Genomic DNA, 15,749 nt, shown 5'->3' on the forward strand with positions numbered 1-15,749 from the left:
ATCAACACTTCAATTTTGTTGTGACCATCGATACGCCTTATGGTGCGATAGAAAATTATTTCAATCCTCAGCCATGGATCCATGTACGAGGAATGAAATGAGTTGAAATAAGGTTGAAGATGTACCTTCTTAACTGGAAAAATGATGAAAGGATGCTACTAATTCGATGTCAATTCCAAGCCACAACAAAAATGTCTCAGCCTCTTCGTAGTCCACCCGGTATTAAAATGAATGGCAAAAACTCTCCTGGAAATTTTTCATAGAAAATCTCACAAAACAGCTGCTAGACCTTTTTCTCATTATCTTTTTAAAACACTGTAACCCTAATTCGGGATTTTTGGTATCCATATATTGAAAATGAAATAATCCTATAAAGAACATATGGAAAGCATTAAAAACATTATATTCTTTCCAAAAAGAATTATAACAACCATGTTTCAATGTTTGACCAAAATCATAATTATAATAATTTATTATAATAATTTCGGTAAACTCTATTCATTAAAATTTTATATGAATCAAATTCATATATTAATTTTAACTATGTTCTCTATTTGTGTACAATAGGCTTGTACATTTAATTAGCTTTAATATTTAATTGTCAAATTAAATTAATTCAATAATTATTTTAATGCATGTGACAACTAACCATAATACCAACTGTGTTTGGGTTTTGTTTGTTTTAACAATAGGGTGTGACACTTTATGTGACAGCCCTAAATTGACCCTAGTCGGAAAGTGGTTTCGGGACCACGAAACCAAGTCTTATAAATAATTAAAAGTTATATTCTGTGTTTATGATGTGAGTAAATGCATGTGTGAAAGTTTCATACTTTAATTTGGTCAGTGTATGTGAAATTTATTTGTAGGGACTTATGTGAGACAATTTAGAAATGTGCTAGGCAAGTGCTAAAGTGGCCTATTAATATATGTGGGAAAGTGCTTGTACTTGCATGTCAAATTAGCCAAACTATAGGTAGTGGCCGGCCATGCTACAAATTATATAATCAAATGTGAATTTTATATTAACTTTAATTAGCTAGATGCCATATTAGTATGGAGGATGTAATAAAATAAAGAAATGATAATTAAAGGAAGGAAATGGGTGAAAGAAACAAAGTCTTCATCCATGTTTCTTCCTAGCCGATTCTAAAGAAAGAAAAGAACAAGAGCATTCGGTGATGAAAATAAGTTGTATTCTTTGGTTCTTCTTGGCCGAAATGAAAGGAGGAAGAAGGGAGGAAAGCATTCAGTCATCTTAGGTTAATATTAAGGTAAGGTGTTCATATTAGTTCTTGAAATTTTAGTTGATCTTGAGTCAGATATCAAGTTATTTTTGTAACCCATGATGAAATTTTGATTTTGGAATGAGTAAGGTTTTCGACTATGGTAGTTAATAATGGTGAGTTTTGTTGTTTCATGTTAAAGTTAGGTGAATGATGATAGATGAGTGTTTGAACTATAAAAAGAATCATAGGTGAGCATTAGATACTAGGGGAAAGAATCGGCTACCTTGTTATGAACTAGGGCGAATGTGAGTTTGGTTGTGTTTGAATATTACATGCTTGGTAGAATGGTGGATGAAAGTGCGAATGTGGTCTTTGGTTTGGGCATAAGGAATAATAGTATGCATAGGTTTCGCTTTGGTAGTACCTATGTAATTATAATTAGTTCATTTTGATGGTTTGGCGTGAGGTGATAAATAAAAGTTTAAAGGTAGCTTAAGTTAATTGATGCTCACTAATGATTTCGAATTGAAGCTTTGTTAAGTTGTGAAATGAGTGGCCGAGAGAGTTATAGACTATTGCCGGATGTATGTTGGGTTAATAGAGTCTCCAAATTGATTATATGTGTGTATTCTATTAGAAATTCAAGGAATTCTCGGCAAAAATGTGGTTAGGGGTTAAGTCATGGGAACTTGGGGGTATTCATATGTGGACCTTAAGATTTTGTACACTATGACTATGTGAGTTAGGTGTTAAATAACTTAATCATGTGTATGCATGATCGAGTATAATCGGCCACATGAGTAAAGAAATGGGTTAATTGATATGTGGTAAATGTTAAGTGTTGAACGAAATGGAAATGATATCATATTGGAATATGTATACTCGACCACATGAATGAATACATAGATTGGTGTTGCATGTATTCGGCTATAAGTAAGCATATTGGTTGCTTAATCTTGACTTAGAAAATCGGCTAAAGGAGAATATTGGCTAATATGTTGAATTTGATTCATGATTTCATACATATATGACTCTAATGCCTAATATATATGGGCTAAGTACCTTGAATTCCTCTTTGATGTTCAAAATGATTAAATCGATTTATTTGTTAATATTAAGCTCAAGAGCAAAGGGGAACTAAATCCGATAAAGGAAAGGAAAAGGTGATCGAATAGCCGTTGAAATCGTTCAACAGCATCCGAGGTAAGTTTTCGAGTAATGGAACTTAGATTATGATTCGATTAGATCATGTTATAAGCAAATCAAAATCATGCTCTTTGTATGTAGCTATTGAGCCGAAAATGATAATGCTTGATAAGTGACTTGTGTTTGAATTCTAGTTATGAAAATGAAATATAGATGTGTCATGATTTATTGATATGTGCATGAATATTCGGATGATAACCGGGCTAAGTCCCGAAGGCATTTGTGCTAGTGACTAATTCCGGGCTAAGCCCCGAAGGCATTTGTGCGAGTTACTATATCCGGGCTAAGTCCCGAAGGCATTTGTGCGAGTTACTATATTCGGGCTAAGTCCCGAAGGCATTTGAGCGAGTAGCTATATCCGGCTAAATCGCGAAGGTACTTGGTTTGGGAATGAGCAATCTTGCTGTAATAATTTCAATTAATACCCTCGTAAAACCCCAACGATGAGGTATGTTTTGTATATGCATTGGAATAATTGATTCCTTTTAAATAGTATTCGCTCAATCGATTAACAAGCTTCCGGCCTTTAGTCAAGTTGATTCCTTATGTATGAATATAAGGGTTGGAAATGTGAAGTAGGTATGATTGTGAGAATATTTGTATATGAAATTATTCGTTTAGTCATGTGAATGCTATACTTCAGTTGTGCATGATTTCATTACTCAAAACTTACTAAGCATTAAATGCTTATTCCATTTCTTTGATTCTTTGTTTTATAGATTTTGGTTCGTCACCATCGGATTCGAGAGTGTCAAAGTCAAGTCATCCACACTATCAAATCCTTTTGGTACTCTTTTAGTTGAACTCTGAAAATGGCATGTATAGGACTACCCTTTTGTTGTTGGTCATGTACCTTTCGGTAATGTATATATTTGGATAGCCATGCGAAAATGGCTTATATATATTTTGAGCATAGCGTTATAATCATTTTGTATGTTGTTCATGGAGTGTTATGGAAATGTTGGTAACGATTAGCCATTGGAATGGTTAATCACGATCATTTTGGTGCTATGTATGACAAAATTTTAGTTGATCTATGGAAAACCAGGAAATAGGTAAAGTTTACCTTAAAAATAGATGCTGGCAGCAGCAGTGATGTGGATTTGAAAAATCACTAAAAATAGTAGGAATGGAATTAAATAGTGAATAAATTATTAAATCGAACCTTGATGAATCTATTTTCATATGAAAGTAACGAAACGATCATATGAGCCGTATTTTATGAGATGTTTAAGTTTTCGTGAAACAGGGCCAGAGTGATTTCTGGATCCCTTGTTTCGACTTTTGAAATTCACTATATATTAACCAGAGATAATTAGAAGTCATTCCCTATATGTACAGATTCCTTTTCGAGTCTAGTTTCTTTAGAAACAAATAGCATAAGTATTGAAGCCCTGTACAGGGACATATCTAAGTCGTAATGCATGAAGGTCAGAGTAGTCGAACCCTGAAAAAGGGGAGACTTTAACTAATAAACTGAACTAATTGGCTCAACCAAAAATTCTAGAAACAAATTTGTAGATGGACATATAAGTCTAGTTTCAGGAAAAATTTACGGAACTAGTTTTCTAGTTTTGGAACTCAAGATATGATTTTTAAGGTGACAGTGACGCAGTTAGCCAGCTTGTCTGGAAATTTTAAAATGGACTGTGCTAATAAATGAATTAAGTCTGTTAGCACCTCGTGTTCGACTCCGACAACGGTCTCGGGTACGGGGTGTTACACTTTAGGTTCTTGTAACGTTAGTGGTAATACTATAACACTTCTAATAATACAAGCAATGAGTGGCATCTAGCAGTGCATCATTGCTACCTAAGTTACAAGAAGTAGTAATTCAACATAACCTTTCTATGATAAACCTTTAATGTATTACATCCTTTTGTCCTTTATATCAAGATTGGACACAAGTCATGGAACAATCACACTTGCATAATCCAATCTCATGTTTCTTGATATCTTGAGTAGACCCTAATAAACAAATCAGTATGATATCTCATATCAACTTATTCGAGTATGGCCATGCATTTCTAGTCTCACTTAATCAAATGGCCTAAGATATTGCTCCTATTATGTAGGAGGGACAAATAATATATTGATCAATCATATCCCGCTACATATATTGTGGCATATCCAACATCAGTCTTTTTAGTACAACTTGTTACGAAAGGCATTTGACTCTATCAAAATTTATGACTCACAATGTTAGGATAATGATGATCTCAAGTCTGAGAACTGTATACATAGTTATCACTCTGAGTAATGTTGTGACTATTACATAATAATCCAAGAAACATAGTTATAGCAGGTCAGTCCATTATGTTGTTCTCTAGCACATACTCATGTATTGATTTTGACATCCCTATGTCAATGACAACACTATGTCATCAATTAACTACATATTAGTCTCAATGCATTATTGTTATCCAAGCCCACAATAATACTTGACTAAGGACCTTTTAAGAATAATCATATTTTTCTTAGGACTTTATTACAATTCAATTTATTTATATACACAGAAAAAGAAATTGAAATAATAATGGCAATGCCTTATATTAATAAACAAGGTAAAATAAGTATGTAATTACAATCATCTCATGATTGGTCTTTGGGCATACTATAACATATTTTACTTAGAATACTTCTAAAACTAATAATAAACATTTTCTAACTCTAAAACCTCCTAATTTCCCTTAAATCCCTTATTCTCTATTCCTTTTTCTTTTCTTCCTTTTGCTCAATTTTTTTCCTCTCTTTTTCTTTTGCTTTTCTCTTGTATAGATATAAGGCCCCACAATAATGAGGACTTTGCAAAAAATGACTACAAGGAACAATGAGCATTCAACACAACATGGTTAAGGGTTCCTATTTGATTTTCATTGTTACATTGCATTGCTCGTTTTAGAAAAATATTGCTTGAAAATTAGTTACTCTAATTGAATACATTAGAAAAATGCTTCCTAGAAAAACTAGGATAACTAATTAACAGAAATCACCGATGAGCGTAAATCCCTCTAGTTTCTCAAACCCGAACATCAAATTTTTTTCCTAGAACTTCAAGGGAAGACTTTTATACAAGAGAGGGATTTCGAACCATTAATGATCTTGTGTAAGGAGATATGGGCATTAGTCTAGTACCATAGGTGGCAGTGCTTTTACGTAGCCCCCAAAGACCCTTCTATGATCCCTATAGTATAAGAATTTTATGCATCATTTAGGGATCGAGAGTTTAGGAGACTATACGATGCCATTTGGGAAAATGTACCAGTTAGGGGTAAAGATTTGCATGTCACCCCTAGGGAAATTTGTAAATTTTATAATGCTCTATATTATGAATCTAATTTTGTTGAAAATAGTGATTTAGAATATTTTAATGAAATTAATATGGATAATGTTATAAATTATATAATGGAAGGTAGGGGTGAATGCAAACACTGTCCTGGCATTGATTATCCCACTTCTTTTACTCGAGCAATACTTTTTCCCATCACGAAGATGTAGATGCAATTTTTATGCACTAGGATTGCACCTATTTTAAATGTATCTAATGTAAATACTTTTCGAGCGGTGTTGTTGTATGTTGTTTTGTAGAAAAAACATGTATGTATCAGGACATGGATATACCACTATATGAATAGATGAATCAGTGGGTAGAAAGTTAGGGTATTCTTCCCTCATTTAGTAACGAACTTGTGCTAAAAGGTCAAAGTTCTAATGACTACAACATAACAATTCATGAAGCCGTCCAAAACCTCATTGTAGATTCAATGTACACATAATATATGGAGCTTCAAATAAATCATAATCGGGATTGAAACAAAGGCTGAAATGAGAAAATGGATGTCTTGACCTATTTGAAAAGAAAAACAACATCAACAATCCAGAAAGGGTCAAAGGGAAGCAACATCCAAGACTTAGAGTGGGTGAAAAGATGGATGTAGGAGATAGGCCCATTTGGACAAGAATTCACACGACAACATGGTATGCAAGCACCAAATTTACCCTTAAATAAATACGGGACAATACAATTCCTTCAACAATCTGAAGAACAAGGAAGCAAGGAAGAGGAAGGGAGTGATGACGATGATGAAGATCATGATGATGAGGAGGAGGAGGATGTGGAGCAAGATTCCCAAGAGAAGGATGATGATTATGAGGTGGCGTTTTAGTTGTAACGATCTATGCAGAAGGGGCCAATCATCCGCAGCTCAACTTGGCAAGCACATTTGTTGGGTGGAGGCTCCTCTCGGGGCCACGTTTCGGGCAAAGAAAAAGCTCCGATTGAGAGGTGGCAACGACTTTATTTTGATGATTAAAAACTTTAATTTTAATTTATGGGACTTGTAAATAATTAACTTGAATTATTTTAATTTTTTTATGAGTATGATTAATATTAGTATATATGTTTGTGTATTTTGTCTTCAATTTTCTATGCATGAACCCTACACAAGGAAAGCACTACATTTACGAGTGTTAACAGAAAAAGGAAGGAGAAACCCACCATAAGGCTAAACTAACGTCACTGTCAATCGGGTAACTTCTTTCGTATATATTTGAGGGTTGTACATTAGGGACAATGTGCTATCTAAAGTTTGGGGGTACCATAGGAAATTAATGTTTTTATGCTTTATTTTTTATTTTATTTTATTTATAAAGTGTACTTGAGCTTCTAGCAATGCAAGTGATTGATTAAGAGCATGTATATATGTTGATTGTGTTTGCTATAAATTTGGCATGATTGTGAGATTTTAATTTATCAATCATTATCTTACTTAGTTGATTAAATTCAAGAATATTGAGATACCTTGGGATGACTTAAGGCATTGTTTGGTATATACCCAAAGACAAAAAGTCAACCCTATGTATTGACCTTTAGTACCATGTTTGAGCAAAAAATCACTTCTTGAAAAACCTTCATACAAAAATCGAAGCTAAAAATAATATTGTACTTATCCTTTTTTATTTGGTCCCTGAACTGCACAAATTTGGACGTCGGGCCATATTTGGTCCCTGAACTGCACGAATTTGGACATCGGGCCATACATATTGAGGGATAAGTAGAGACATAATGGTTGTTTTGTAAAAAACAAGAGTGAAATAGGAAAAAGCAGTGTGGTAGAGTGATTATAGGTTAAGCTAAAAATGTGTGAATAAAGAAAAAAAATCAAAAAAATTCAAAATGAGTGGAAAAGATCAAAATCATTAGAAAAACCGTAGGAGTAAGACAATATTGAAAAAGTCAAAGTGACCCAAAAAACAAAAATAGAAATACTCAGTCATAAGTGCACAGAAACTTGTAAGCTAGCCATAGTTGCTATTATTATATTGTAACTTACTACATGGAGAAATAATGAAGGTGAGAGAATAAGAGATAAGGCAGTGAGTGGGAAAGGGACACTAAAGGGGGTGAATAAGAACAATACCATGTGGCAAACTAATTTCGTGCTTTAAACTATTTTAATAATCCATGTTCTTCAATTCCATACCAACCTTAAGCCTAAGAACGTACAAGCTAAAAAGTCCTATACGACCTAGGTAAATCTATTTGTGAGTGAAAATTGTATTAAGTGATTGTAATAATAATTGTTTGTATTTTACTATTATAATCAAAAGCCCTATGTAATTTCTTAATGGACTAATATATTCAATGATATTTTTATTTATTTACCTTGTAATATACTGAACTGAGGTATTTGAGGTTGATAGTGGTAAGCCATTTACATATCATGTCAGACTTATGTCTATTTACAATTACTCTTATTTACTTCTCTCCGAAACTAATATTTGTATCATACTTGATCAAGGGTTGTCCTTTACTTATTGTTTTTATGTTTTCTTACTTGAGGATAAGTAATGACTTAAGCGTGGTGGATTTGATCTGCCACAATTTGTTGTAGTAGATTAATCTATTTTCCGTACTTAATGAGCTCATAGGAAAGAAATTTAATTATCTTTTTTGTTTAGTTTTTATTTTAGTCTATAGTTAGTAAAAATAGAAATTTGAGCTATTTATATGACCTTAGGGGCCAAATTAGGCCTAAACGTAGACTAATATGTTCAGAGGCATAATGACATGAGATTGCCCGTGATGTTGCAACACGAAGCTTCAATGTCGCAAAATAGTGAACAGAGTACCCAAAAGGAGCAGCCTGCCTTCAATGTCGCGACATAGCCCTGAAATAAAGCCTTAGCACGTAAACTACCATCAATGTCATGGCACATGCCAAAGGGTGTCACAACACCAACATGACGTCAGGAATTAATGAGCCAAGGGTGTTTTCATCCGCACAATGAACTTTAACACAAAAACATTAGCTAAATTAGGTAAATGATCAGTGGGCAACCCTAGGCTTATAAATGGAAGACTCTAAACACTTTATGGACAATTTTTTATTCAGTTCAGTTTTCATTTAGTTTAGTTTTTACTTAGTTTCAATTTCCCATTAAGTGTAATTTATATTTTCCTTTAAGTTCAATTTTCTATTTCTTCGTGGGGTTCAAATTATAGATCGCGATACTCTTCAATGGATAACTTTCACACACTTATCATTAAAATATTAGGATTTTTCTTATCTCTGTTCTTGGTTTATTTATCATGCTTATCTTTCTTATCAATTACTTTGCATGTGTTAAATCAATAGGGAACTAATCTGGTAAGGGAGATTAACGAGTGGATGTGAGATTGATTAACTTTTATGTAGGGTTTCTTAATGGATCAGCTGGTTGGGATAGGAAAAACTTAAAACCCTAAGTTTGACAACCCTAGAAATTCATATAGGTGGGAATGAACTCGAAATCGGTTAATATCCGTGAAAACGTTATCCCAATCTGGTCTGGACTATGACGTTGAGACATAAGTAGTTCTTGCCGACTCATTAGGTTAGTGGAAGGCTGAGAAGCCCTGCTAGATTAATGATTAGTTGATTCAATAGAACCCGAAATAGGATTTAATTATGAAAATTAAAATGAGTTAGTCTTCTATCGTTCAAATAGATAGAATCTGCAATCTGTTTCCATAATAGTTTTTATTATTTTTATATAGAATAGTTTTTCTCATCATTATATTATTAATCATAATATATTTTAATTAAATTACTAACTAGACCCACTAGCACAAAAAAATAATATTAGTTTAATCTCTCCTTTCTAGGGTACAATCGTCATAGGACTTTCATACTTTGTTGTAGCAATATTCTCATTTTTGACGTCTGTACATCGAGAGGTAGTCACGGACCCACCGTCTAGGAAAAACACAAAACCTAATGTCAGTTTCCTTGAATCCAGTCACATTTGGAAGCCAAAATCAGTATATCTGATAGGAGTAAGATCTACTCTAGAATTCATAAGCATATAATCCCTTGTTCTCCTAAATATTTAAGTATATGCTTAATTGTTTGCCATTGTTTTGGTTGAGGATTTGCCTTATATCGTCTTAGCAACCCCACTGTAAAACAAAATTTGAAGTGTGAGCATAACATAGAATACATGAGAATTCTTATTGTCGAGGCATAAGGAACATTTCTCATGTTTTATCTTTCTTTTACTGTCTTAGGACAGTGCTCCAAAGAGAGATGGAATCCTGATATAGAGGGTTGATTTTGCTTCTTCAAATTGGTCATTGCATAATGCTCTAATATCTTGTTTATGTGTGAAGCATGAGATAATGCAATCATTTTGTTCTTTCAATCCATTATGATTAAAATGACTAGAAAAAAAATTAGCTTCTCCCAAGTCCTTTATGCTAAATTGTTGAGTTAACCACAATTTGATGACAATGTCCCTACGTTATTCCCAATAGTACATTGTCATCGACATATAGAATAAGAAAGACCACATTTCCATCCCCTAAATGTTTATAAACCCAAGATCCATTTACGTTTTGCTCAAATACAAAAGTCTTGATCAAATCTTTGATTTCATTAGCGAGATGCTTGCTCAAGTCTATACATGGATCTAAGTAGTTTGCGAACTCTATGCTAATTTCTTTTAGCTATATATCTGGGGGTTGCAGCATATAAATGCACTCTTCAAGATATTTATTTAAAAATGTTATCTTGACATCCATTTTCTAGATCTCATAATCTAGAGTCACCACAATGGATAGCAATATGCAGATTAACTTGAGCATGGAAACCTGAGAGAAGGTTTATTCGTAATTGATACCTTCTTTCAGATTATAACCTTTTGTTACAAGTCTGGCATTATAAGTTTCCAATTTTCCATCCGCATTTCTTTTCCTCTTATAGATCCACCTACGCTCTATGGGTTTTATCCCTTTCGATAAGTCTACAAGTTCTCACACTGAGTTGCAGCCCATAGAATCCATCTCAGCTTTCATAGATATTTCCTAGAGCTTGGAATCAGCACTTTGCATCATTTTGTCATATGTGAGTGGGTCATGATCTTGCAAATCAGCAAACACATGCCAATGAGAGACCCTTCCACTGCGAAAAAGCACCCTATGATGCTATCATTTGCAAGTCTACTATTAGCAGTTGGTTCTGGAACCATTTCTATAGGGTTTTTTATTTTTATTGAAAGCTCCTCAAATACCTCTGTGCTTCAAGGTTTGAACTTCAAAGAAAGTAGCGTGAGTTGACACTATTATTGTTTGCTCTTTCGGGTTAACAAACCACCATTTGTTCCCTTTGGATATCCTACAAACATGCACAATTATGTTTGTGAGTCCAACTTCCTTATATCTTTGTCCAATACGTGGGTTGGGCATCCCTTAATCCTCAAATGGTTTAGACTTGGCTTCCTACCATGCCATATCCCTAAAAAGAGATCGATAACTTCGAATAACTTAACATCGAACATACCATGTCTAACAATGTCTGATTTTTCTCTCTGCCACGCCATTCTATTGTTAATTTTCAAGCGTGATTACTTGGGATACAATCCCATACTCCATGAGGTACCCTAAGAAATCATCAGATAAATATCCCCACCTTGATCAAACTGAAGTGTCTTTATGGGCAAACCTAGTTGTTTCTCCACTTCCGCATGAAACTAACTGCCTCCAAACGTACTAACGTCTATAGTGTAAATCTTGTAGCCAAATATTATCATTAGGCGATTTTCGCAAGTATACGGGTCAAGTTGTAATATAGATTTATACAATGAAGTTTGGAGTACTCCGAGGATCGTACCCAAAAGAGGTGAAACTAAACTAATTCTAACTTTGAGATTAATAGATATAATTAGTAATTTAATTAAATTATATTACGATAAATCCTAAAGTGACGAAAATTCATACTTTATAAAAAATAATTAAAATGCATAAAAATAAAGATGGAAAACTAATTTGTAGATTTGATTAATTCTAAGGACGGAAGACTAACTTACTTCATTGGTCATAAGTAACTTCTACTTCAAGTTCTATTCAATCAACTAGTCATTAGCCTAGTAAAATTTCTTGTTCTTCCACTAAACTAATGAGTTGGCAATAACTACTTATCTCTTAACTTCACAATCTAGACCGGATTGGGATAAGTGTTCACGGATAGACAATAACAATTTTGGGTTCATTCCAACCTAGATGGCTTCCTAGGTTTGTCAAACCTAGTGGTTTTAAGTTCTTCCTATCCCAATTAGTTGATCTTCTAGGAAACCCTACATAGAAGTTAATTATTCACACGTCCACTCACTAATCTCCCATAAAAAGTATTAATTCCTAATGAATCTAGTAAACATTAAAAACTTGATTGAAAATATGAACATGAATAATAAATCAAGAATAGAGTTCAAGAAGAATCCTAATATATATTGATAAGCATGTGAACACAATCTACAAAAAGTTGATAAATCCTGTAAATCAGATTCTCCGAAGAACGAAGTAGAAGTAAAAGTAAATTACAACGATAAAAGAAACCTAGGCACAAAATAAACTAAAGAAAACTGAAAACTAATACTAAATGAACTAGTAAACTAAAACTTATATAAAAACTGATTATAAAGTGTTAAATATGTTTATTTATAAGCTTAGGTTTGGTTGTCGTCCATTGACCTAATTCGGCTAACATTTTTATGTTAAAGTTTGTTGTGCAGACCAAAATGCCTTTGGTTCATTAATTCCACTCATCAAGGTGGTGTTGCAACATCATCACGACATTGATGGCATTTTGAGCTAAGGCTTGATTTTAGGGCTATGTCGCAACACCCTCTGGCTATGTCGCGACACCCTCTGGTTGTGTCGCGACACTGAAGGCAGTTTGCTCCTTTTGAGTTCTCTGCTCACTATGTTGCGACATTGACACTCTGTGTTGTAACATTGCGGCCAATCTCATGTTCCTCTGCCTTCGAATAGTGTCTTTCACACTCACCAAATACATTAGCCTTCCTTTAGGCTAAATTTGGCCCCTAAGGTCATATAAATAGATCAAATCAAACTTTTTATTATTGATTACCTAAAGCTGAAAACTAAGTAAAAGCATAATTAAATTGCTTTTATACGAGCTCTTTAAGTACAGAAAAAGGTTTAATTTGCTATAACAAATTACGGCAGATCAAAAACTGTTTGAATTTATCAAAAGTTTCAATCTTGCAATGCATAAGGTATACATACCCATATCTGGAATAATCATCAATAAAGGCTACATAATATTCATAACCACCTCTTGCACATACATCAGTGTACGTAAGTTCTAGGAGTTTTCTAGCCCTCTTTCCTTTTGAATTAAAATATCATTTAGTCGACTTACCTTCGAGGAAAGATTCATATTGTGAAAGATTGATTTCTTTAAGTGAACTTAAGATGTCATCTTTCACAAGTCTAATGATTCTTTCTTGGTTAATATGACCAAGTCTCAAATGCCAAAGGTATGCCTTATTAAAGTGAGAAGTTTTAAGTTTCTTATTTGACATTTCAGTCTTAAATAGTGTGTACATCTTTGGTTTGATAAAATAGAGATTATTTAACATTGACTCATCACAGATAAGATTGTGATTTCTAAATATTGCAATTTCATTATTAAAAGTCACGGTTAAGCTGTATTTCTATAAACATGTAATTGAAATTAAGTTTCTTTTCAAACTTGGTACATAGAAAATGTTTTTCAAAATAATCTTCCTAAAATTATCAAAATAAAGATGCACATCTCCCACTGCTTCAGCTGCCACATTTGTCTCGTTTTCAATTCACAACGATAGATTCGTATCTCTAAGATCTTTTGTCTCCTCGAACTTGTAACCTCCCTAACCAAGGCTAAACATTACTACTTGATTGAGAAGGCTACATTAGCTACCGAAATGGATACGCTAACTTACGTTGCTTTTGAATACCTTAAACGAACTCATGTTAGAGAAAAATCATAGTTGTACTGTAACGCCCTAAAAATCTAAGTAACTATTTTTGTATGTTGTGTTCATAAATTCATGTCTGCTTCAGTGATGGGTGTTCTGAGGGGTGTTGGAGAAGTCCTGAGTTTAAGCTGTGGCTTGTGTAAAATTTTGTTTTTCTTAAATAAACCCTGGCCACTTGACAATAGGGTTCTTAAATAAATGTGGTTAGGATGTGTCATAAAAAGCTTGTTAGTTCAAGGGATAGTGGCGTGTTACTTCTGCTAGGAGACCTGAGTTCGAGTCCTTTTGCACGAAAAAGGTGTTCATTTTGCTGCTGTACCGTGTAAGAGATTGAATGGCAATGGAACTTTAAGGGTAGTGGACGGTTGGAGTGTTTGAGGGGGAGGGGTTGTATGGCCGAATCTTAGTAGGAGTTTGAGAGGGGTTTGAATTGGTCAGTTGAGGGATGAGAGGAGATATTTAGGCAGAGATTTGAGGAGTGGATCAAGGAGTAGGGAAGAATGAGTAGTTGGTCGAAAGTGAGATTCTCCATTATGCCAATTCGGTCATAGGCTAGTGGAGGTGTCGAAATTGTGTTTTTGTGTTGCTCTCCTTTTTGTCGATTTTTTTTCCTGGTCTTTCCTAGCGTTTTTGGGGTTGAGGCCGAATTGACCCTTTGGAGTATTTTCTTTTTCTTCTCCGAACCCTAGTCGAATACTTTTTCTTTCCCCATCTCTTTTCCTTTGGTTTAAGCACCCTTTTCACTTTGATAAAACTGAACATTGTCGACTTTTGCCCTCATCTTTTTCTGTCGGCTCTATGGCTATTGATTGCTTCTCTTTTCTCTGTCAAATCAGTTTTTTTATCACCGCTCTTTAGTTAGTATTTTAGCCGAATACTACTTCACCCTCTACTCTCTTGTCTTTGCTTTTGTGGTCGGGTTTGAGGAATTCACTGACAATCGGTAAGTGCCTTTGGTTCTCTCTTTATATTTCTCCTCTCCATTATGATCTTTTGTTAATATCTTCTCTTCTCTTCCGTTTGCTGCTAGGGGTAGGATTGTACCACTTTGTCCCTATCACTCGACGTTTTTTCGACTTTCGTGGTGTGTGTAGGCCGATTTTCCCTTTCTCTAAAGTGATACTACGTTGTTTGGTATGTCTCTGTTTGGTTGTTGTTCTTTGGCTTTCACTTAATGTTTTTGGGATTAGGTATTAAAAAGGAGGGTGTTTTGCTTAGTTTCCAATCGGCTAATGGAATGTTTTGAATGAATGTAGGATTGTTGCTCGTGGACTTCTAATACCTTCCACTCGGTTTCACAAACAGCTGCGCAATCACACTGCAAAAACTGTTACTCGGCAAAAGCCAAAAAACTTGGCTATAGACGCTATGTGAGCATACGCTCGCTCGTGTAGTGACCCGAACGCATAAAGTGTGGGCGTTCGGTAGAAGAGACCACCATCAGCGATATCATGGGCTTTGGCCGTTCTAGGCCACGTTGGGCTGAAATGGCTGTGTGGGTCCCACGGGCTCGTGGGCCCTACACGGGTAAACCACACAGACATATGGAGATTATTGGGCCAGGCTGTGTAGCTCACATGACTAAGGTCATTTTTGGGCTTTACGGGCCATACGAGCATGTGGGCCCATATGAGCCGAATTATAGGCTTGAACCCATTTTCACCGTTTGACTGTTAAAGTTGCACGGGTTGCCTGAGACAACTGTGGGCCTACTATTGGGTCAATAAGCATACCTAGACCCTAATCTGATGAAAAGACTATTATACCCCTATGAGGTAAATAACTGATATAGCCCTATGTGATGTATGACTGTTTGAGTATGCCATTTTTATTGTAAATACATTTATATTATGTTGCATTGCATGGGGTGGGATATATGATATTGGAAGAAGTGTACTGAAAGGCTATAAGCCTAGTACTAGCAGCTCTGCTGCAAATACTGTTTTAGTGCCACAACCGGTGCTATATTTTGGAGTGTAGGGATGGGTGGGTTGATTTTATCCCCACATAAAG

The sequence above is a fragment of the Gossypium arboreum genome, chromosome 13 (genome assembly GCF_025698485.1).
Source record: "Gossypium arboreum isolate Shixiya-1 chromosome 13, ASM2569848v2, whole genome shotgun sequence".
In the NCBI taxonomy this organism is placed as follows: domain Eukaryota; kingdom Viridiplantae; phylum Streptophyta; class Magnoliopsida; order Malvales; family Malvaceae; genus Gossypium; species Gossypium arboreum.